The sequence below is a fragment of the Falco rusticolus genome, chromosome 3 (assembly GCF_015220075.1).
Source record: "Falco rusticolus isolate bFalRus1 chromosome 3, bFalRus1.pri, whole genome shotgun sequence".
Taxonomy (NCBI): domain Eukaryota; kingdom Metazoa; phylum Chordata; class Aves; order Falconiformes; family Falconidae; genus Falco; species Falco rusticolus.
The window spans coordinates 72032700-72056754 of NC_051189.1; the positions used below are offsets into that span (position 1 = coordinate 72032700).

The window sequence follows — 24055 nt, forward strand, 5'->3', positions numbered from 1 at the left end:
TCATGATTCCTAAAAAGATCTAAAACCTCTCTACAGGGGCAAATGAATGCAACAGGCACTGCTTGAAAGACATACAGAATATGCAGGTATCGGGTAGCAGCAAAGATGTACAACATAAGCACATGTTATCTATTCAAAATTGGGAACAGAGCTGCATGCAACACAAATCAGAGTAGATATGGAGAATCTCAGAAGAAATTAAGTGGGAAGGGGAAGAGAGTAGAGATAAAAGCATTTATATGTATTTACATAGATTAAGCTGGGCAAATTGACAACAAGCTAATACGCACTTACGGAAGTGGCTGGCGGCAACTGATTACAGGAAAAGGAGGGGAGGAAAATCAGAAATTTGCAAGTACTTCTAGGACATGTAACAAGATGGAACAGCTGAAGAGAAGAAAGTGATTTTCCAAAGCTACAAAGAAAATCTCTTTAGGAGAACATCATTTGTTTGGCCCCAGGGAGAAGAGAAGTTAGATTACACATACACCCTCTATGCTATGCAATGGGGAGAATACAGCACTAAAGAAATGGAAAACTGACTTCAGCTCTGTGGGCCATATAAGCCTTCTTTTTACCATAGCTTTCTCACATAAAAACCTAAAATACGCTAAAATCAAACTTTTTGTTTTCAGTCCTCATTACTGTTAAATGAACTTTATTTAAGACCTGCTTTGCACGGAGATTTGTCCTACTCTTCTGAAGATAAACACTAAGGCTTACGGAGTAAAGTGGCTTGAAACCCATTCTTCTATCTGTCCAAGTGGCCAGTCAGAAAGGTACCATCCCAACATACTGCAAGAGGTAGAGCTAAGGGATACTGTAAGATTAGAAATAGGCAACATAGAGACAAGTATCATTCATTACCTACTATCCTGAGATGCATAATCATTCTTTTGTCCATGTCCTGCCTTCTTGCTGTGTGACAGTCTGCATCTGCTGTTACTTGGCTACTCGGGCAGGTCACTTCTCAGCCCACACTCTCTGACATTGTTATCAGTCTCTTTCTGAAACCTAGGAATAACATCTCTACACAGCACAGACCCATCAGCACTACTCCTAAATAACATGGTGAAACCCTTTTTTAGGGTCTTTCAAATCCTAAGACCCATGGTATGGCTCTTCCTTGACTGGTGTGCTTAATCAGAAGCTTACCTGAAAAGTTCTGAAGAAAAAAATCCATTTACACATCCTTTATTCTGGCTAACATTCCCAGACCTATCCAGGCATGTCTCAGAGGTCCCTGTTCTTGCAAAGCAGCCCCTAACAGCACTCCAGACCTTCTTCTTTCTTAGGAAAAACACCCAAAGTCCTGACAGCATTCTCTAATCAAGCTTTTGCCTCAACTTGGTACCGCCCTATGGTTTGTTTTAACACCACTGCAGGAATGCCCAAGAACTGGTTTTCCATTCATCTCCAGAGGCAGCAGTCCAGACACGTATTAACTTGTGTCAGCCACTGCAAGGGTTACAGACTCATTTATTTAGTGCATTTGTTTATCAAAAGTATAAATTGTATGAAAGAAACAAGAAAAAACAATAATGCTATAGATGATTTGGTTGTAACATTGAAAAAAAAGAACAAACTTGCTGGTCAAAATGTCGTCTTTGGTCTACTTCTCACTCTGATGCAGTGTCTCAATTTAAAAGTATGTTCTTGATTATGAAGTCATTTATACTAGTGCCTTGTTACACCTATGAAGATAAACAAATATATTTGTTAATGTATGTAGATTACACTGATGCATACATTTTATTCCATTAAAAAGCTAGCAGCTGGATAGATTGCTGCAGTGCTAATGGAAGCACGCTGTTCCTTCCTCTTCCCAGTTTCTTAGTTCTAGCAGGAATCTCTCATTTGACCTTGGGCAAGGCATTTAAATTCTTTGTGCCTGTGTTTTCTCATCTGTAAAATTAAGGCTATAATGTCTACCTACTTCACAAGAGGGACAGTGTTAAATTTAATGTATTAATGTTTTAAAGTGTTTTCAGACAGCTGGATCAAAACCACTACAGAATGTAGGTTATTATTAAAGTATGCTTCACTGAATTAATGCTGTTGCGTTACTGTATCTGATTAAATAAGGAAAAATATTCAAGTGACACCTCCTGGATTTTTTTTTCCAAAGGATGAAACTGATGTTCTTTCACCAGCCCACAGATGGACCTGAAGGCTTATTTTGGAGAAAGAAAGAAGGCAAGGAAATGTGGTAGTCAACAGAAGTGAAAGAGTCCTGCGGAGCGGATGATTATGAGGGCATTTAAAGCAATTGCAAGGCAGAGCAGAAGGCAACCACGCTTTGTGCCCCACTGTGACCCATCAGTCTCTGGTAGCAATACAGTCTCTGTTCATCTCCGTGCCAGTGGGACAGGAACACCCTCTCTGTACCATCACATTAACTGCTGCATTTGGCCTCCGCTTGGAGTAATGAAGTGCAAGATTTGTAGCCTGGAGTCACTTTCTGGTGGAGCCGACCAGCTCTCAGGCACAGTTCAGATATTCTTTGAGTCTGTTCAGTCACGGCAGCTAATCCATTTATGATGAACGTGGCATATTAAAGTGTCAGTTATAAAAAGGGGGATTATTTGCAGGAGAGTTGTTCATACCTGATGCCTCTCCTACATCTCCTCTTGACCTGATGCGCAGATGCCTGGTCTTGTCCTGTGATCTCACATCAGGATCTTGTTCTGTGGGGGTAAGGGGAAGGAGTGTTTGGAGCAAGAGCTGCAGGAAGATGAGAAGGGTTTTTGACAGCATGTTGAGTTGGATGTTGTACTGGTGTTGATGCCGCTGGTCCCAATGCCATCAAGGCATTTCTTGTGGATGACAAGGAATCTAGGAAAGTAGTGATTAACATGCATATCAGTGTGATTGACAAGCTATGTTGTCTGCTTTGTGCTAATGTATTGCATGGATAACACCTAGGCATATCAGAATCAGCATATAGATTTAGAGTACAGACTTAAATCAGAAATATTTAGCATATTTCCCAGTAAATGAATAAAAACTGTTTGATGCATCTATCTGCTCAATAGACCATGGAGATCAGATTCAGTGTGGTGAGGGAGTGTTTTTGCCTTGTAGGGTACAAATGGATAGTAGGGAACCTTACTTCAGATTGCAGAAAGACAAATTCACTTGCTTTCCCATTCCTCCATCCCCAATTTATCACTCCAAAGGCAAGAAAAAAATAAGTACAACATTAGGTTTGATAACCTTCTGATAGTAGTGTGCTATTAAATATACACAAATCAGGGAGCTTGAAAAAATACAAGCAGGGAGCATATCGTCTACCATCCAAATCTGCCAAGAAGACTGAAATAGAGGTTGCAAAGTCTAAGGTTGCATATATTTTATGTCTTTTCTGACACCATGCTGCATACATCAAAGTACCCATTCTCTTTTTTTTTTTTTCTTTCTTATCAGATCTGCAGAGAGGCTAGACTACATGTTTTATTACTACACCAGTCAAAGACCACATAGCTTTCTGAACAGCAATGACACTACTTCGATTTCTTAAGAAAAGTCTGTGGGACATGAAAACTTACCACAGAATCAGTGATGTCACTTTAGTCTGTTTGAATCCCTGCAGAACTGCTGCTGTGTAAAATGTGTGCAGTATCTTCTAGGATTAATTCTACTTTCTGCTGGTATTACACACAAAACACCCCTTAATTTTCCTCTCTTCACCAAGGCGCATGTAAGCCTTTCACAATGACTTTGCTTTTTGTTCTCCACCTCATATTTCATAAAATCTAAGTTAGGTGCCTGAAGCTGATTTCATAATGACATCTCTTTTATTTATTTGCTTATTTGGCTGACTGGTAATTTTTAAATAAGTCGCTGGTATAACTCTAACACATGATCATCCAGAATCAGCCTCCTGCTGCCAAAAATTATCTGTCTCTTTTGATTGAAAGATCAGCCACTTCCTTTGGCATTTTTATTCCAAATGTTAGCTCTGAATCCTCTACCAGCAGCAAAGACGTAACGTTTTGCTGTCTGTTACACATGGAATAGAATACTTTTGCATGTAACTTCTATCAGACGATTAGGTGTAAGGATCTGAATGATGATACTACTGAGAGGTAAGCATGAAATTGTGTATTGTCAGAATATCCTCAACTAGGAGATCAATACCTGATCAGTACTGCAGCAAAACAGTTTTCTTCCACCTCTAATTTCAGTGACACCGTATCTCCTAATATTTATAACTCTGTCTTACAATAAGGCTGGCTGGAGGAACAATGATGTGATTTATGTGTGAAAACCATTTACCCAAAATAAACTACAGTAAAGTATGCTTAAAAGTATAATTTAAAGCTACCGTTGTCATGAGAAGATAAAGTACATAGATTTGTATTGCATTTAGGAATAGTGCAACAGCCAATAATTCCAGTAATATTTCGAGTGACTGATTCAGTAGGCTGTTGCAGGGCAGTGGTGCAGTTTAAGTAGCAAGCTAATTTCCTGATACTATTTTTATGCACAGAATAGAAAAACTTCTAGACAATTATTTGGCTAATTACGAGGTCAAGGTGAAATGGCACTGTGTGAAAGAAAAGGTATAGAGAAGGAAAGCAAAAACTAGATAGAACAAGCAGATACAGTGAAAAGTAAGGATACCAAGTCATAAGCAGAGTGAGAACGTGGGAGGTTGCTGTCAGAGGCAAAAGGAACAGGAGATGCAGAAAAGATGATCACCCTATAAACAGACAAAAGTGTAGCCCCCTACTGTGGACTTTTTTTTTTTTCATGATCTAGAAATGAACGGTTTTGAGACATTTCCATGTTTCACTACACCTGGCATGATAAAAACCTACTATATGTAATACTTTCAGTTCCACAGGTTGAAAGGTCTGTCCCATATTTTTTTATCTTCTTCCTAGCTGTTTCACAACAAAAAAGGAGAGGGAACATGGCCTTGTTTTTCTGTATGATGCACCAGGTACATTTATACCCCTGGCATTTCCCTTCCTTTGGCAGCTCCCCCACAGAACACCCTGTGCGTGGAGAATATAGAAGCAGCAGGACAGAGATTCACAGCAATCAAAAACCTCCTGTGTATCTGAAGCCAAGATAAAATCTCCAGCACTAAAGCTAAAAAACAATTTCAGTGACATCTGGCAGAATTTGCCAGATGTTAATATGTGAATTCATGCACGGTAAGACAGGAAGAAAAGCAGATCTTCACTGAATGAGCTGTACCACACTGAAGAACTGAGAAAAAGTGGCAGAAATGAGTCCTAAAAGAGATAAGCAAAGAAAAAAGTAGCAAGCCCTTCATATGACCATTTCTCAAACACACTCTACATTTAAGTGAATGTTACAGGTCCCTGTTCTTATCAGATGACTTCTTCTTATAAGATTTTGATGCATTTAAGTAAGAGATCTTGACTATATATATAAAAAATAAATAAAAATATTTATTCATAAAGATTTAGGGATGTGTTACAGCCAATGTAAATATGTGACAATTGGTGTAGAAAGAACTGATGGTCCCAAACCCTCTCTGATCATTTTTGTTAAAATAAGTCCCCTTGTCAGTAATGAACAAAGATATATTGAACCCTTTACCTAAAACTGAGGGAAACTGCCAAATTAAGTCACATGCATCAAAGACCTAAAGACAAGTAAGGAAAGTATTTATTAAATTTGGCCACTGCTAAAGCTGGAACTCTGCACTTGTCTGTATTAAATTGTACCTATTTTTCCAGATCGTTTTTCTGATTCCTCTAATTCCACCTGCCAGCTAGCACCAAGGAAAAAGCTTCAACACAAATTTATAGATCCTGTCCTGAACTTCTGTGCAGCTGTCAGATAGGAAGAACATGTTGCATTTTTATTTTTAGATTCCAACAGAAACATTCACAGGTTATAACCCCAAGTTTGCCTGCTTCTTCCTTTCAAACGGATTTAAAATATATTAGTCTAAAATAGTCACTTCACTTCAATGGCTATGGAAGTCCTACTGCAAAAGCAACTTGAAGCTACAGGATACCACCAAAAGTCAGTTCCCAGACCTGTAACACATGGAGACTGCAATAAAGAAACAAAGCAGCCACCATTCCCACAGACTTTGTTTTGGACCGGGCATTCACCGAACAGGGTACATCCATGGGTTTCAGGCTCTGGTCACACCAGCAGAATCTCTTTCACACGATACTGTGTGTGTTTTGTGTCTCATTGATACACCCCTGTCTGACTTTCCAAACACTGCCCGCGCAGGTTCCTACCAGACTTGTGTAAACCCATTATGAAGTCCTTATCCTGCAGTGCCCCACAAAAGAAGTGTCAGATCCCACCTGGGATTATACCAGATGATGGCACTACCAGTGCCATCTGTGAAGCACTGTACAACACTGTAGGCTTCTGTGACCTATGAGAAAGCCCACAGGAGTATTCACCCAAGCCACTGCTTGCAAACCGACACGTGCCGGTATTGTAGCCCCCCCGTACAGAGGAACTGAACCGTACCCATCTGATGATTCAGGATGATGGAGAGTTTGACAGCTGCTTCTTCCCAGGACTACATGTTGCTGCTGCTACTCCTACTCCTACTCCTGCTATTACTGCCAGAAACAATAAATATGTAAGAACAATCTCCCTATATATTGTTTCAGATTTAGAACAACCCTGACTTCCAGACTGGAGACTCTTTCATAATAACCAGAAAAGTCCTTTTCTCTTTTTTTTCTTATAAAATACCTTGTTTTCAAATAATAAAGTTTTTTCCACAGTTTTTTTCCTGATGTATCTTAAAAATTCTGCCCTGAAAACATTTGGAGCCTCATGATGAGTAACTGTGATTCTACCACTGTTAATCTTACATATAGACTGACATTTGAGTCAAGTTTAATGTAATAGATGAACCCAACTGCTGACTGGTTCCAGTTATGTTAAAATGATCAGTGACTTGTAAAAGCTGCAAAACAATTACCTCCTTGGCAGGCTGAGGAACTAACCCCATACTGAAACGCAGAACTCTTCTCAGGTTGCTTGCTTTGTTGGGGAGACCTTTCCATCCGCCTGTTATTACAAGAACTTCTTTATCTCCCAGATGACTTGCAACAGTGCAGGAGCAGTGAACAATTCACTCATTTACTTCACTGTGCTTTTGCAAAACATTTATGGCAAAATGCAGGTTTTTCTCGTAACTCATTAATATCAATCCATTTTCATGTCTCCTGTTCTTATAGAACCCAAATTATGTATGGATTATAAGAATCTAATGTCCCTCCTTGTATTCATTTCACCATGCACTTTTCTCCCTTGTCTTCCCATTTGTTTAGGTGTTGGGGTTTTTTAAGCTCTACTATTTCACATTACTAAGACTTTGCAAATTTTAAGCTGGAAGGTGAGTGGAGTAACAACATGCTTAAGTGAAATATTCAATACTTAGCAATTCCAATTATCTTTCAGGTTTCCTATTCAATAGTACAACTAGGTAACCTCACTCTTGGTTTCTATACAGTAGTTTTCACCACAGACTAAGCAGGAAATTATTAGTTTGCCAATACTTCAGATACCCAGATATTCCTGAAATTCCTTCAGTTCTTTCCACTCAAGCTCAACTTAGCTTATCTTGCTACACAATCGCAGAACCACAGAACAATGAGGTTGAAAGGGACCTATGGGGATCATCTAGTCCAACCCCACTGCTCAAAGCAGGGTCAGAAGAACCAAGTTGTCCAGGGCTCTGTCCAACTGTGTTTCGAGTATGGCCAAGGATGGAGACTATACAACAGCTCTGGGTAGCCTGTTCCCGTGTTCAACCACTCTCACAGCAAAATAAAAAAAATCTTATATTCAGATAGAATTTTCTGTGTAACAGCTTATGCCCATTGCCTCTTGTCTTCTCAATGGGAATGAATGAGAAGAGTCTAGCTGTTTGTTCTCTAAACCCTTCCATCAGACATTTATAAACATTGACAGGTTTTCCCTTGACCCTTCTCTTCTCCAGGCTAAGTAATCCCAGCTCCCTCAGCTTCTCCACACACGAGAGATGCTTATCATCCTTGTCGCCCGTGGCTGGACTTGTTCCAGTAAGTCCGTATCTCTGCTGTACTGGGGTACCCAGAACTGGCACTCCAGATGTGGCCTCACTAGTGCTGAGTAGACAAGAGCAATCACCTCCCTTGACCCATCAGCAGCACTCTTTGTAATGCAGCCACCCCAGGAGGCTGTTGGCTGCCTTTGCCGCAAGGGCACATTGCTGGCTCATGGTCAGCTTGCTGTCCACCAGGATGCCTAAGGCCTTTTCTGGAACGCTGCTTTCTAGCTGGTCAGTCCCACTGTGTACTGGTGCCTGGTGTTATTGCTCCCTGGGGGAAGGACTTTGCAATTCCATTTGCTGAACTTCCCAAGATTCTTGTCTGCCATTTCTCCAGTCTGTCAAGATCCTTCTAGAACACCCATCTGGTATAACAGCCATTTATCCCCAGTTTTGTATCATCTGCAGGCTTGCTGAGGCTACAGTCTGTCCCATCATCCTGATCAATAATTAAAAGGTTTAGCAATATTGGCCCCGGTATTGAGGCTTGGGGTACACCACTAGTGACTGATCTCCAGCTAGACCTTGTGCTGGTGATGACTACGCTCTGAGCCTGTCAGTTCAGACAGCTTTCAGTCCACCTCACTGTCCACTTCATTAGCCCATACTTCATCAGCATGTGAGCTCTCTGATCACTTGTGTTGTAGGAATTTATCACCAATGCCCTCCAGAAACATCCTGAGCTGCTTGTACCCTTCCGTGTTGTACCTTCAGCAGACATGAGTGCTGCAAGCCGCCTATGAGATGAAGAGATGATAGCTCAGTATAGTAGCTGCACTTTACCTTCATACTAGTGATTCACCAAGTATCATCTGTTTTGCCTTCCCTTACACATAGTATTTCAAAACTAAATTTTACAAAAAATTTTGTACATCGTGTGCTCCAACCACTTAACCACCTTGGTAACCCTCCACTGGACTCACGCCATTATGTCAATGTCTTATACCCAAGAGCCCCAGATTGGTTCCTTTCAACCCGATTTTGTTGAGTTCCCTCTGTATAGAGCCCTGCCTCCAGTCATCAACCACTCTTCCAACCATATTTTTCTAGTATTATCTGTTACAGAAATTCAAAAGTCATGAGTCAGGCTCCAAGCTATCATGAAGCGGAACCTAATCATAATAAATTTTTATTGTTTATTTGCCTTTTGATTTCTGAATGCATTCCTATTACCTTTTCAAGTTTTACTCTGCAACCACACAAGAGACTGCAAGTCTATTTTTAAATGAAAGCATTAGAGTGGCTTCCTGACCATTCATCACACCACCTTCCTCACTGCTTCCAGCACTCACTTCAGAGCTCTCTGCTACGTGGGTTTTTTCTTGCATGCTATGGAAAGGCTCCAAGACAGCAGCTCCATTTCAAGGACACAGAGTTTTCCCACATTTCCTTATGCTCTAAAAAAGCCATGTTTGGGCAATCCTGAGTCAAAAAAAGGAAAGGATGATCTGGGGCAACTTTTACATGAAATAGGAATGAAAGCAGCAATTTTATATATCAGTTCAAAAAAATCAGAGGAACTGGTACAGGACAGAACTGTCTGGGTGTGACTCTCCTGGGCATTATGCATTGGGGAATAAAAGAAGTAGACTGACTAACACTCAGATAAGACAGGCAATACAGAGAATCTATGTGGGTACTCCAGTGAAACTAGAAACCACGGTCATGGGGTTCTACGTGTGATGTCTGGGCCAATTAATATTTAATTAACCCAAGAAAAATGCAACAGTAAAAAAAAAAAAAAAGACAATTTGGTGCTTTTTTTTTTTTTCCAGAGAACTTAGTTGAGAAAGTCTCCTGGAATGTGATACCTGGGATTGACCTCCTTTTTCAAATCAGGCAGCATGGGGCTTCAATCAGATCCACACTGCACAAGGGTCTTTTCTCACTGAAGCATCTGCAGGCCTCTGACCAGCCTCATCACCCATCTCTGAACCCCTTCTATTACTCCTGTACTCATATTTATCATGGAGTACAGCTCATACATAGATTTATCACTGGTTTATCTAATGTCTGTTTAATACTGTAGCCACATTTTTCTATTTCATATTTTATGCATTGCACTTTAATTTCAATGAATTTGCTTTCCTGATGCATCTGCCAATTGAGTGGAAATTTTAATTGAAAACTAAACTTGAACTCACTTAGAATATTTGAAATTTAGCATATCATCTTATATTATCTCACCAAATTAATTATATATGATTACATATGTGTGACAGGATAGTCTGAACTGTGGCTGAAGTACCACAGTGATGATAAACAACAAATTGCTAAGTTTGGGAAAGCTGATTATGATTAGACTGTCAAAGGATCAGTGTCAGAACAGTCCTGTTTAACATTTTAATTTTTATATGGAAGGAATAAACAACTGGTTAATTTGCTGGAAATTTGCTGATGCTATTAAACTGGGTGCTACTGAGAATACTAACGAAGACAAAGAAATAATAGCAAGGAACTTAGTTTAGAAATATGTTTTGAAAATAACAAAAGACATTAAATTTTCAAAGCTGTAAAATCCTTAATTAGCAAAAGCATCCTGCAAAATTAAGATATTCAATAACAAAAACAAATCTGAACACAGTGCTAGAAGCAGCACTGGAAGCAGAAAATTAGACAAACACAAAATCTGCATATTAGGTTACATAGGCAGATGCTGGGAGGTAGCAGTCCTTCAGGTGCAAAGATGTATTTCCATTAGAGGGTTTAATTCTCAGACTCTAAATGGATGATCTCTCATGTAAAAACCTAGGTGGCATCCAGGCATTTCAATACCACAAACACAGGCTTGAAGGTATTTCCTGGATTAAGAGATCAGTTCATGAACAGGAAGGGGTAAGAAAACCATAAATACACAACTTTGCAAAGGAGCTAATCAACAAGCAAATGATCTTCATGCATCTGAACAGTAAAAACAACAAATGGCTATCTATATGCCTGGATACATAGTGCAATTCATTTGACCAAATTTAGATAGTTATGCTAAATATATAGGTTAGACAGTGGAAAGAAACAGACTCTTCTAGAACAGGATTCATCTCATTTTAAAGCATACACCTAAATGTCTTGACCATAAAGGCTGACCAGCTCAGACACACATATCTAAAAATAGGTGTGATGAATCAGATATCATCTTTGTATCCATCATCACTTAGTTCAGTTCAGCTTTGATGGGTGCTATCCGTACATACACATCCCACTTATGGATCAGGTCTTAAGAAGCAAGAGGAAGTATTTAGGAACTTTATAATGCTAAACTAGCAGTACATAGATAAAAGTAAGAATGACAGTATTCTCAATAACAATCAAGGCAGAAAGCCCTACAAGTTAAGTGTATTAGAAAGTAGTTGTTTAAATAAGTAGTAATGGGAGCTTTAGAAATACCGTAATTTCAAATTATGCAATCTTATTAGTAGTTCTCTTCCAGAGATTTGAAGAAATGTCTATAAACCATAAGAACTCTTATACAGGAGAGATGAAACATGAAGGAAGAAAAATGTCATTTTGATTTTGTATCCAGAACTAGCCACAACCCTACATCTTCTCCTATAGTGCTACATAGGTACACATGTTTACACATACAGGCTTTTTAGTAAGCTTAAAGTCAAAGTACCCAATGTGTCTATCGTATCATTTCTGTTGAGAGAATTGCATATTTATATATGCAATGTTCTGTAAATAAAGATTAACAAACTTTCACTGATACAAGAAACACTGTGAAATCTTAAAATATCCTCAGTTTCTCATGCTAATCAGTTATTATGTTATCAGGGAGATGGGTTTCAAATTTCTCTCAATCAGTATACAGAGAAGACAGTATGATCTTAAATCTAACAGAGACAGAATTATATATTACAACTGAAATATGAAATCAGCAAAGTTTAACCAGAAATAAATAATATGTGAAATTGCCTATTGGTAAAACTTTGCAAAAGATGCAGTAAATTCTTCACCCTTGGAAGACTCCGACTAAAAATTGCACATCTTTCAAAAAGATAAATTACAGTTCTGAGGGAGACTGGTAAAGCTGACATAGGAATCACTTGATGGATAGAGGAAATGGTCCATGGAAGTTCAGGCTAATGAAGTCAAGATTACTGTATTTCACAAATTAATCTACTCGCAGGTTTTGATCAAGTTAGGACAGACAGCAGTAACAACAAAAATTAGAAACTAAGAACTAGCAGTTCTTTTATAAGCACAACAAAATTACTAACACTTCTACCACCATGCCTATCACTGCCAACATTACTGTATTCAAAATATTACTGATAAACCAATATCTACCTGCAAGTATCCTTTTCACAGCCCACATGATTCATTTTGCTTTTCTGTCATCTGCTTTTCCTCTTCTGTTTGGTATGTAGGTTGTGCTACAAAGGAGAGGCATTTCTCATGTTTTCACAAACAGAAAATTCTCTATACGACCTCTTAATAAATAGATCTTAGTCCCAAGGATAAAGGCTTGGCACTTCACTTGGCTTAGAAGTATGCCTGTATTATAGCACCACTATGACTTCAGCTAGCAGGACACCACACTTAAGACAAATGACCCTCTGACTTTTGTATCTCACTGCATTTCTAACCACTCCACAGTTTAAATGTCTTACTTTATTAATACTGTTTTCCAAGTTTTGTGGAAAGAAGTTTACACTGAAGTTCATCCTTCTGGCTGTGGATGTGGTTTCTGTCTATGCAGACTTAAAGATCAGACCTTTTTAAGACACCTTGACCTTGTCAGGATTCAGTAAAACAGTCTTTCGTGTAAATGAGAATTGGATCAAGAGTATTTTTCCCATTGTAATACAAGCACCTACACAACTGATTGTATCAGTAAAATTTTAATAATTTAATAGGTACCACATAAATATTGTAAACCAATTCCAGCTACCTGTCAGTTTTTCTTGTGAGTTTTCTTATATATCGAGGAATTCCTGTTTCTGTTAGTGTTGGTTCAGAATTGGAACATCATTAGAACAAAACGGTGAATGCAATTCAACATCCCTCCCTTCACAGTAAAAATGAACACATATTTAATTGGGCAGCATTTAATCACAAAACTGAGAAAAAAATCACAAAACCATCATGAATTTCCTTAAATAATGCATTTAATAACATTTTCAGAAAATCTTCCATTCCAGCCTGCAATCCATGAAATATATTGCTATGGCAAGGTACTGTAGTAATATTGGATCCACCCAGCAACAAGAAGCCAATTCCAAACAAAAATGTGAATAAAATTCATTTCTCTCATCTTTCTGTTGCTAAATACCTCTGGAGTTAACACCCCTCACTACAGCTTCAAACCCTACCTCTTCAAATATAGCACTCTGTTCAAAACATTTGGGTCTTTGAATATCTTGTGGTTTAGATGATACCAAAGCATGCACTCCTAAAGGATGCCTGTGCTTGGAAACTGCTCATAAGATATTAGGGCAACACCTTTTTCTGTTTCTTCTCTTTTTAAAACCCCATGGAACGCTGACTTCCTCTTCACAACATTTCATCAGCCTCCTGTTGATGACTCCTCTCTCTTGGATCCCTGCCTCTCCTGCTTACTGTGGGCAGATGAGATGTCACAGAGCACTCAAGAGTCAGTGGTCATGGGCAGGAGAAAGGAGCTTGGAGCAGTAAGGATGTGAGCCCAGATAACGCCTATGTTAACAGCAAGCAAGACAATCCCTGCAGTGGTAAAGAGGGCAAGAGCCACAGACAGAGGAAACAGACAGCAGGACTAAATACTTTGACTATGGTAGACATAGAAGATTTGGAGAATCACCAGAAAAACTAGCTATGAAGAGCCTCAGAGAACAGTGCTTCATTCCTTTTTTTACTGCAGAGTCCTTCTGTATGTTTAAAATATTTAATATGCCTCTGTGTCAAACAAGAAAATGCTTTTAGTGGTATGGTGTCAGCTGGTATCTGAAATAGATAGATGGCACCTGAACGTGAAAAACATTTTTATTTTAAAAGATTGTCTGTGCAAAATAAATAAATAAATAAATTACCTTTAAGTGTGATGCAAAACCAGAATGTTTAATCTTTCAGTGGAACTACTCAAATCAGACAAGTGGTCTGACCACCTTTTACTTACTTTGAAAGAAACCTTGGTTTACTTCTCCTGACACTGTATGAGTTGTCCAGCAGTTCACCATTCTCAGAGCAGTTTGTCAGGCTGCCACACTTTAGCCTAATTGCAAATGATCCAGAACTTCAATTATTTTTTTTTTTAGTTCCTTGCCTTCAGAAGGAAAACAGGTCCCTGCATTGCATTGTTTTATCAGTGCTTTACTGTGAAAGCTAAGAAAATTGCAAGATGTGTCTGAGAATGACAGCAGAATGGAGGCATTACTGGTGATATTTCTTTAGAGGCTGACTGCACAAGTCACAAATCAAAATCATGTAATTTGCTCCAAGAACAATAGTATTCACCAGAGATCTGGGTTCACTGAAACACAGCACACCAGCATAAAAACCTGAAGTGAAGTTGCCCTAAATGAAGTGTAAAATGCACTATTTTTTCCAGAATGTGATTATTCTGATAGATCTCCATTTTCATTTTACAATGCAAAAAGAGGCATTTTATGAAACCTTCACAATAAACATTACAAAATATATATCTGTGTAGAATATCACACAAGCAAAATATCCACGAGGAGACTATAAGCAGGGAGGTGCAGAACAGGAGAAAGTGATTTTGTGAAGAATTTTGCAAGGGGTTTTGATGCTATTAGAAATAGAAAATCACAAACATTGTATTTCTCTATCAAAGAGAATTCTGGAAATAATCCATTTTGTGTTGACTGAGATGATTAACCTTCATAAAAAGAGTAATTTAAATTTTTACTTTTTTTTATTTTGAATTTTCATGTGTGATCTAGTTCAAAACTCTCTACCACCTCAACTGAAATTAATTTTGAAAGGCAAATGTAAGTGCATGTAATTTCAAAAGTTATGTCAAGACTGTCTAAACTATCCTTCCTTTGGCTTTTGAAATTAAGGCTTGGTGATAGCAATGCAATTTTGTGATAGCAATTGTGATTTTGAAAGAAATTGTGCTCTGCATGAATAGTTCTCCTCACAATTTTCTCCTTATACAAGAGTTAAAAGAGTTAAAAGCGAGACCAGAGCGCAGGATATGTTTCCCCAGCATCACAAAATACAATCTATGAAGAAGCTGTGAATGGGGAGGCATACCCACGCCATAGTCATGCCCTTCATCAGCTCCGGTGAGTGGTGGCCTGGGTGCCCACGGGAGTGGCATGGAGGAGCTTCCCGCTCTTCACTCCTGGCCACAGTGCTGCCACCACCCCAGCTCCCAGCACATGGTATGGCTTTGCTGACCTGGTTTCCAGGTTTTCTGGCTAGACACGAGAGACCAAAGAAGGAGGTTTTGTAACAGACAAAGATGAAGAGGGGGTGGTGGGAAGTGAGTTCTCTCGACCATATGCTGCAATCCCACTGAAAGACAGAGGTGATGGAAAAGGCATTGTTACTACATCTTTTTACAGTAAAATTCCCACAGACACCTAGGGTAGGCTCTAGCTGACGCAACACAGATCTCCACGTAGGAGACATCTACATCCATACTAACCAGCCGAGGCTCCCTTTGTACTTCACAGAGAAAACTAAGCTTTCTCTAGGAAACAAGTCTTTTTATCTTAAAATAGTCACCTAAAATAGGTCAGATTAATTTCTCCACATAGAAGTGCCTACTTCTTGACAGTACAGGAAACCCCGCCACACTAGCTGAAGGGAGATATCCCCAGCTCATACCTCCAAACCCAGGTCAGATGAAGCCCTGTCTCAGCACAGCCCTTTTGCCCTGGACATGGCTGGAAGCACCCCTGGCTTCACAGCACCAGACCCCTCTCCTGAGTTGTCAGCCCTCACTGGATTCACCAACTGACTCCTCTGCTCCAGACTCCTTATGGCTCAGAAGCAGCAACAGGAAAACAAAAAATGCCAAGCACAAGTCATTTTTCTCACATCAGATGTCTGCCTATACACCATCCATATGTATAAGGCATATTATACCAAGCAACTTCAAAGGCCTGAAATAAATGGAGACACTGAGGAGATAGAGTAAAAAGATAGAATTACATCAATGAATAAAGAGTGAGTCCTTTGGGGCCAAAACATAAGAACTACATTTCTTTTTGCTATATGAGAATTAGCTCAAATAACATTTAGAAAGGGTTAACATAAGGCAACTGTTGTGTAGCCTTTGTACATCTCTGAACCTCTGCTGCACTGAAAAGTCAAACAGAATAAAACTGAAACTGGGTACCTTTTGTGGCAGTTCACAAGAATAGCTTATAAGGAATTTACCCAGGCTCATCTACTTATTCCTTTTCTTAAATACATGATTTAGAAAACAAAGAGCTATTGCCAGGAATCATAATAAAGACTTCCTGGAGGAAAAAAATATAGATAACAGAACACCTTTTCTTCTTGTTTTCAGTTAGACAGTTCTAATAATAGGGGTAGTGATATGGCAGTTTAAGAAAGCTAAAATTAGCATTTGACAAGTATTTTATGGTTCACGATGTTCATGCCTACGATACTGTATTGAGAAACTGTATTCTCTAAGAGGCAAAATAAAATACCTTGCTCATGTGAATGTTAGATGTCAAGAACCGACTTACTAAACACATGGCCTTGTAATAACTTCCTGGGACACCAATTTACACAAGTTTCCAAAATGTCAAGTCTTTACCAAATGTGAATGACATGACACTTTTGTTTCCTATGCCTGTCCTGGCAGGTGGTCTCATAGAGCATCTCAGAAAACATGAATGTACAAGGATTTACAGATCATACGTAATGATCTGCATATGCAGTTGCACACAAGAAAACCAATAGCTATTTTTTCTTGTTTATGAAATAATACTCTAATAAATGATGTTGTATGTTAATGCCATTGCAAAATGTCTATTTTTTTACTTGCTTTTTAACAGAAATTCCTATACATGTACAATCCAAAAAACCTCAGTTTACTGCATCTTGAGCTTGAAGCAGAATTTTTTTTCCTGTTTAGGTAGGATAAGAAAACAAGCACACCTTGAAATTTTCACTGTAGAAATAATTTGCTTATCAATGTCACTTTCACTGACTGTTCCACTGCTGTTTTGTGGTTGGGTTTTTTTTATTCATCACATAAAGGGTATGCCTTAAATAAGCCAACACACAGCTATCATGTTACTGTGTCATTCCATTAGAAATGAACCAGTTTATTCCCAAAGAAAAGACAACAACCAGCCTTTAAGTCAGACTGGGACATGTTGTATCATCCCTGTCAGAGATGATACACATTAGGATAGACTCAGCCAGGTGTCAACAAGCAATCTGAGTGCAAATCAACACTACTCAGAAAATCCCAGTGGTAGTTAGGTCTATTTGTATGCCTAAGCCAAGTCCCAGTTACAGCACATGAACATTTCCTGTTAACATCATCACTAATCAAAGCACTGGCTTTACAGTCCTTGTATTGGCTACTTACTCACAGAAAACTAGGTAATAATAGAAGAATAACTTTGAAGGACAAAATTATTGTTCTTTATCCACCAGTATAACTATTTTTAGATTTGCCTAAGTCTGTAAGAATCCATCAACCTGGTCACCCTGAGGATGGCACGAAAGGCGAGCCTCTATATGTCAGTCATATGGTGAAAGACAGAAATAAAGTGATACACAGACAGATCAATTATACCTGGCTGCCTACCCCCATGGGTAAAAACCTCAAGGGCATAATTTTCACCACTACACCAAAAAGCTGCTCCGTGGTTGGTTTCACAAATCTGCAGAAGTAGTTCTTCTGCTTTCCCACACGCTTTGTCCAACACTTCAAGGATTAGGGCTCTCTACAAAACCCAAGTTCAGCGCTGCTTCAGCTGGAGGGGGGAAACACATCACACCCCTCTCCAAGATACGGCTGCTTGGGGTGGATTAAAGCGAGAGGCATACCAGTCCTGTTAACACTGTCCTTCTGGTATAAATAAATAAACATTACAGACATAGATGTACTCTTTGAGGGATAAGCAGCCAACTACCAAACTGGAAGATCATTTTCACTCACTAGCTCTTCATTCTCAGTGAATGTTTAAGCATCTTTTTATGTGAAAGTGCTACATTATGACTGTTCAAGGGATTCCCACTTCCAAGGAATTGACAACACAGTAATTAGGAAACGCACATGAAATCATAGGAGACCTGAAAGAAATCAGTCAAAGAAAGCATTCAGTTCTCAGCTCAGTGCCAAAGCCACCAAGTTATAAAGTACACTGCTGAAGAAAGCTTTCCCAAAGGCTCCTGCTGAAACAGCTTCATTTAATACAAAGAACTCAGACAGTTGTTGCAAGAGTGCTTCCTATGCCTCATAGTTACCATTTGCATTCTGGAGTAGTGACAGCTTAATTAGTTGAAATAAAACAGTACCAAAGCAAAAGACTGAGAACCATCCCCAAAACACCCTCTGTGCAGTAGGGCAGTGCTCTCTCATGGGAGGCAGAGGATGTGGATTCAGAATCCAGGGGCACAGGACAGAGTACAGCCCTGCTCCCCTGTGCTCATGAATGAAGCTACAACACTGTTGAAGCCCTGTGTAAGACCACATATTGGGTGAAGTGATCTCTTTCCATTCTTACTTCAGCAAAAGCAACACAAACATTTTTGGATGTAACTCTTCCTAGTTAACTATGCCAAAAAGTCAGTTATATGTCCCACTCCTGAAAGATCTCACATCCAAAAAGCCAAGTATCTGTATTTTCTACTTAAAAGAAAATTAATTGAAAGGTTGTATAAGGTCACATACGACACATCTGGGCTCACAACGTTAACAAACTGAGGCACATCAATATTGTCCCTGACAAACTATTAAATTCAAGGACCTCTGTAGCTTGTCTATAATCAGTATTTAAAACTCAAGAATGTGTGCTTTACTCTCAGAACCAGGAAGAAAAATCAGAAATCTTAATACCCCGCATTTTGTTAATCCCTGACAACCCACCATGACATGTCTTTTCCAGGGGTTGTTTCAAAAAGAGAATTATGGATTACTTCGGTATTTCAATTCAAATTGTAGAGGTCAGTGCAACAGAGCTGACATTCTGTAGTTCAAATCTATTGAACATTTATGTGAGGAAAAATATTTTGGAGCTGCTCCTAGAACTAGAAACTATGCAAACACAACTAACGAACAACCACCTACACACCCCCAGCCCAAATGAAACAGGATTAAAAGCACTGAATCTGAGAAAATACCAGTAGGTTTTAATTGCTGATCACTTAAACTCACATCTACACTTTTCAGTTATTTAAGCTGGACATCTTATCCTTTTTACATGAGAAATTAAGACATATGCATTTCTCAGGACTGCATATAATTACATTTCCAGTTGGAAATTATAAACAAATAAATAAAATAGTAAATTGTATTAAAAATAATTTACAAGCAAGAATGTTCTCAATGAGTATATGCAGTTGATAGATTTGTGTTACATTATTAACCATGGAAGATCTCCTCAAGTAACTTTATCGCATATGGAATGATGTTTGTTATATGTAAAGCACTTAAAAAATTATACATAAGTGCTTATGAACCAAATGCACAATTAAAATTACATTAGAATTTCTCCCTTGGATAATTTTCTAGAGCATCAAAAGAAGACATATAATACCTTCTTCCCATTACATAATGCAGTGCAACTGTTATTGGTGTAATAATGTCAAATTTTAATAACTTAATCATTACAGTATAGTCCATGTTTAAAGGTTTATAGATAAGCAAATATATTGAGATGCACTACTTTGCAACTTCAAAATATTAAGCAGTTTACTACTATATATGGAGCCTGTATGCACATATGCCTGTAAATGCATATGAGGAGTCTGAGAGCATCTGCTCCACAACACGCCTCCAATGCTGGAGACATAAGTTCAAACCAGTGAAAATCTCTTTAAGAACAGGTTTACAGTTCCAGATCACCCAGATATGTGAGTCCCTCCTCTTAATTTTGTCACTGTTATTTTGGCCAGCCTAAAAGACAGGCCTTAGAAATTAATTGTCTTGATTTAATTTCTGCAGAGAAGATAAAGAGCTATCTGAGTCCTACAAGAAAAAGTAAAACCCACAGCTTTTCTCAAATTTGAAAGTATTATGACGAAAGATACTAATACTCTTTATATCTAGCTACTGAGAACCCCCACCTCTTGAATCAGCTCTTAATTTTTCCCCAAACCAGCAAGCAAGGCTTTATAAAAACAAACACCCTGCCGTGATGGCGCAGCACCGACCTCTCTCCTACTCATGCAGAAGGCGGCAATCTATAGAGCTGTCACCAGAGAAAGCAGGAAGAGCAAGACACAGAACAGAATGCAGAAGAACAGAGCAACTCAGCAAGCCATGGATCTGGGGAACGCTTTCTGGGTACCTCAGAAACCCAGAGAGCCATAGGTGTTTGCCATCCCTCCTAATTCCCACGCTCTTTATTCCTACTTCTAGAACCAGCAGGGCATGATTCCACTGCAAGATCACTGTCACAGTCAGGCACCCACCTGAGAGCCCAAACTCTTCCAGAAAGCCATGTTCACAGTATTTTGGCAGAGCCACCAGGGAAGGATTCAGTCACAAGCTTCCAAAACTGTGCTCACAAAGGAGGCCCAAACGTTAACACAGCTCTACACCTACATCCATTTACCTGCGTGTCGTGGAATGATACTTGGAGTTCATAGTTCTTCAACATCCACGAATGCTTGTATAAATGTTTCAAGGCTAAATGGATGGCGGGCAACACGCCTGCTGTTAGGTTTGTCCGATCAATCAGGCAGCTGGTGGGTGAAAGCCCGAGAAGGGGGAGGCGGGTGCGATCCAGTTCCTCAGAGCACCTGATTATTAGTAACACAAACAGCGCCAGTATGTCTAGTTTCCAGTTCCAGAAAACCATCTTTGTTGGTGCATATCTCTTTCTTCCTTCCTTTCCCCTGCAGCCCACATCCCTGAAGAGCAGGCCTTAGATCCCCTGGTTGCCCGACATTTTGCAGCTTTCCTTGCTTCAGTCAGCTGTGTCCCTCTAAGAAAGGAGCTAATTGTTATTAAAGGATAAAGACCTCTCTACGGCTGGCTTTCCAATTTGGACAGTAATCCAGCTCACAGCAGTGCTGTGAATCAATACTTCACAAGAATAATCTCTAGACAAATTGCTCTGCCAAGTCTAATTTTAAACATGTGTCATTTTAAACATTTCTATAGCAGAAATATTCATCCATAGGTGAAAAATTGATAAACAAACTAGTATGACTCCTTTGAAAATAGATATTCTAGGGACTGATTGAAGTGATTGCATACTGAACTCATATTTGCAGCAACCTGTACACTGTCGGGTCAGAAGACTGCTTTAGTCTGTTTTATCTTGAACAGATCACATTTTCAACTGGCTTCATACAGACCAAACAGGGAACATGCAGTCTTGAGCTTTGATATTTCATGCACTTCTAGTGCAAAAGCTGCATCAGCTGTAAGCTGTATATCCTCTGCCTGACTCTGCTTTTCTCAGAAGCCCTGAAAAGCAATGGTAGTTGTGAGCATATACAGAATCCAAGCCTGTTCCTCCCATGTACAAGCGTTTGACAGGCATTTCACATATTGTTGTAGCTAGCTAAGTAATTTCATCACACTATTTGCAGTTTTTCAAGTAATATGCCAGGCTACAGAATGGAACAGGTGCTGCGCATGCAGAAATGCAGAGAAAATAGTAATGCGGGAGATGCAGGAAAATCAAAACTGACCAGGGTGAGAAGGGAACATAAACAGGACCATCACACCAGAGAAGAGCCTGAACCTCTGTCCCCTGGCACTAGCAGTTTACTTCACCCCTCAGGCAAGCACCGTCCTCCCTGCTCCTCCCTTCACAGCAGCAATGTCACTCTTCTGGTGTAAGCAGACACCTGGGTGATCCCTTCCCTCCATTCAAGCAGCCGGCTCTCCCCATGCACAGAAAGCCCCCTACACCTACTGGAATGCTATCAAAGGCAAGGGAGGGAAACACAAGAGCCAAGCCCAGGGACAGGGAGATGAGGAACATCTAGCCTGGGAGATGCCTGTTCAAGAAGAAAAAAGCTCCAACTTTCAGCACAGTGTCACTACACATGCAGCTGAATAGCAAATTGTTTTGCCATCTTGTGGAAATTCAAAAGATTTCAAAAGAAACACCCTGTACCAAGCTGGGATGGAAACCCAAAACCTCAAAGGTTTTCATGACTCAATAACCTGAAAGGAAAACAAATGGAAGGGCTCACAGGCAGAAGTTTAATTTGGTATAAATCAAATTTGAAATTACATGTTCAGAGCTTGGCAATTTATTTTGTGAATAGTTGACATTTCAAAACAAAGTATTAGTTTGCTGCAGAAAGTAAAGGTGTTTTTTTAATTTTAATTTTCAAAATACAGTTTCCAGGTCAATACATTATTCTGAAACTGACATGAACTAAAAAGCTTCTACAGAAAATCTCCAAATAAAGTCTAATTATAAACATTCTAATTTATAATTACAATCTGTATATTGCATAACATGAGGGCATGGGAGTAAATAGATAAATAAAAGTAAAAGAGCAAAATAATATTGAGTAAAGAAGCAATAAATGTCTGCCTTGGGCCCAGCAAATAGCCCCAAGCAGGAGATACGCTCAATTTATTACTAACTGTCCACAGTGCCTCGTCTGCCAACTCACTTGCAACTGGGTGGGCAAGAAGAGAGCCCAATCAATTATTATTCCCCTCCATGCATTCTTGGACACAAATACAAGGGGAAATAGAAATACCTGATGCATAACCTTGCTTTTCTTCATCACCATTGTCTATAGTCAGAAAGCAGCAAGGCTGTATGGAGCCCTTCATGGCGGGCAGGAGGTACTGTTTTTCGTCCTGTACAAGGCTATGACCAAATCAAACGCAGCAGGGTCAAAATTTGTTATGGAACTCCCTATACTGATAAATTTAGCACATCAGCTAGGCACAATGCTAGTAGGAAGCACATTCCGGTAGCACAGTCCGGCATAGCAACAATTTAACACAATGACTTAATAGGTATTTTCTGATGCTTAGTCTTATGATTCTATAATGTGATTACTGAAAACATATTTTTAAACATCTTTTAAACTCAGGATGAAATTCTTCCCTGAGCAGAGGGCCAGTGTAGGCCAAGATGTTGCTTAAATCCCATTTAATACCTTTCTTAGAGGCTTAAACAGGATTTTGTTGATGAACAGTCCTTGAACCAGCCTTCTTTACCAGCATTATTTCAGCATTGACTACACTAAAGGAGAGGAGAGGGGGCAAGTGGGAGGTACTCACATTGCCAAACTTCAGCAGCTAAGGTGCTCTGCACTGCTCTTCTTCTTATGCCCAAATCTTTTCATCAACTAAGTGGGAACATGGGGCTCCACGAGTCATAGCTTTGGCTCACATTTAGGTAACAAAAAAATGTGGTTTGAATATCCAGTATCCTCTTTTGTGTTCAGAAACCAAATATGCCACCACACCTCATTCAACCCGCATTGCCCAACCCAATGGCTTTAAATCCATGAGAGACCAATGGTGTATCAGAGGCTATGAAATAATTTTCAGCATCATATGGATGGACATACATTTTAAGGACATATATTGCAGGGAGCACCACCTCATTCTGTAGATATATGACTGACTTCAACCTAGATCAATATTTTTTTCTCCTTGTGCTACTTTTGGGTCTCCTCATCATTGCTGCATTTAACCCATGCCTGGCAAAGGAACAAGCACGATCATGTACTCGTGCAGCCTCGTGTTACTTGCTTCCTTAAAATCTGCTATCTGACAGAAACATTCACCTATGTAACCAGATGACTGTTTCTTACATCGTATCTTTATGGCTAATTGATCCTGTAACACCTGTGTCAAAACATGCCCATTTGTTTTCATTTTGATGAAAAAACCAGCCATGTTTGCCATGCATGTGACTGATCATACAG

At 39.3% G+C, this 24055-nt stretch overlaps 1 protein-coding gene and 1 long non-coding RNA gene across 2 annotated transcripts in view; both read right to left on the reverse strand.

Annotated features, from left to right (window-relative positions):
- LOC119145256 overlaps positions 1-21096 on the reverse strand; it is a 30329-nt gene extending 9233 nt beyond the window's left edge. Inside the window, exons 1-2 of the long non-coding RNA XR_005103370.1 lie at positions 20752-21096; positions 868-2835 (exon numbers count right to left, since the gene is read on the reverse strand). This is a non-coding gene — a long non-coding RNA (uncharacterized LOC119145256). The remainder of the gene's footprint in view (positions 1-867; positions 2836-20751) is intronic.
- The window catches only part of GABBR2 (gamma-aminobutyric acid type B receptor subunit 2), a 487844-nt gene that overhangs the window by 451670 nt on the left and 12119 nt on the right, over positions 1-24055 (reverse strand). The gene's annotated exons all lie outside the window — the stretch shown is intronic.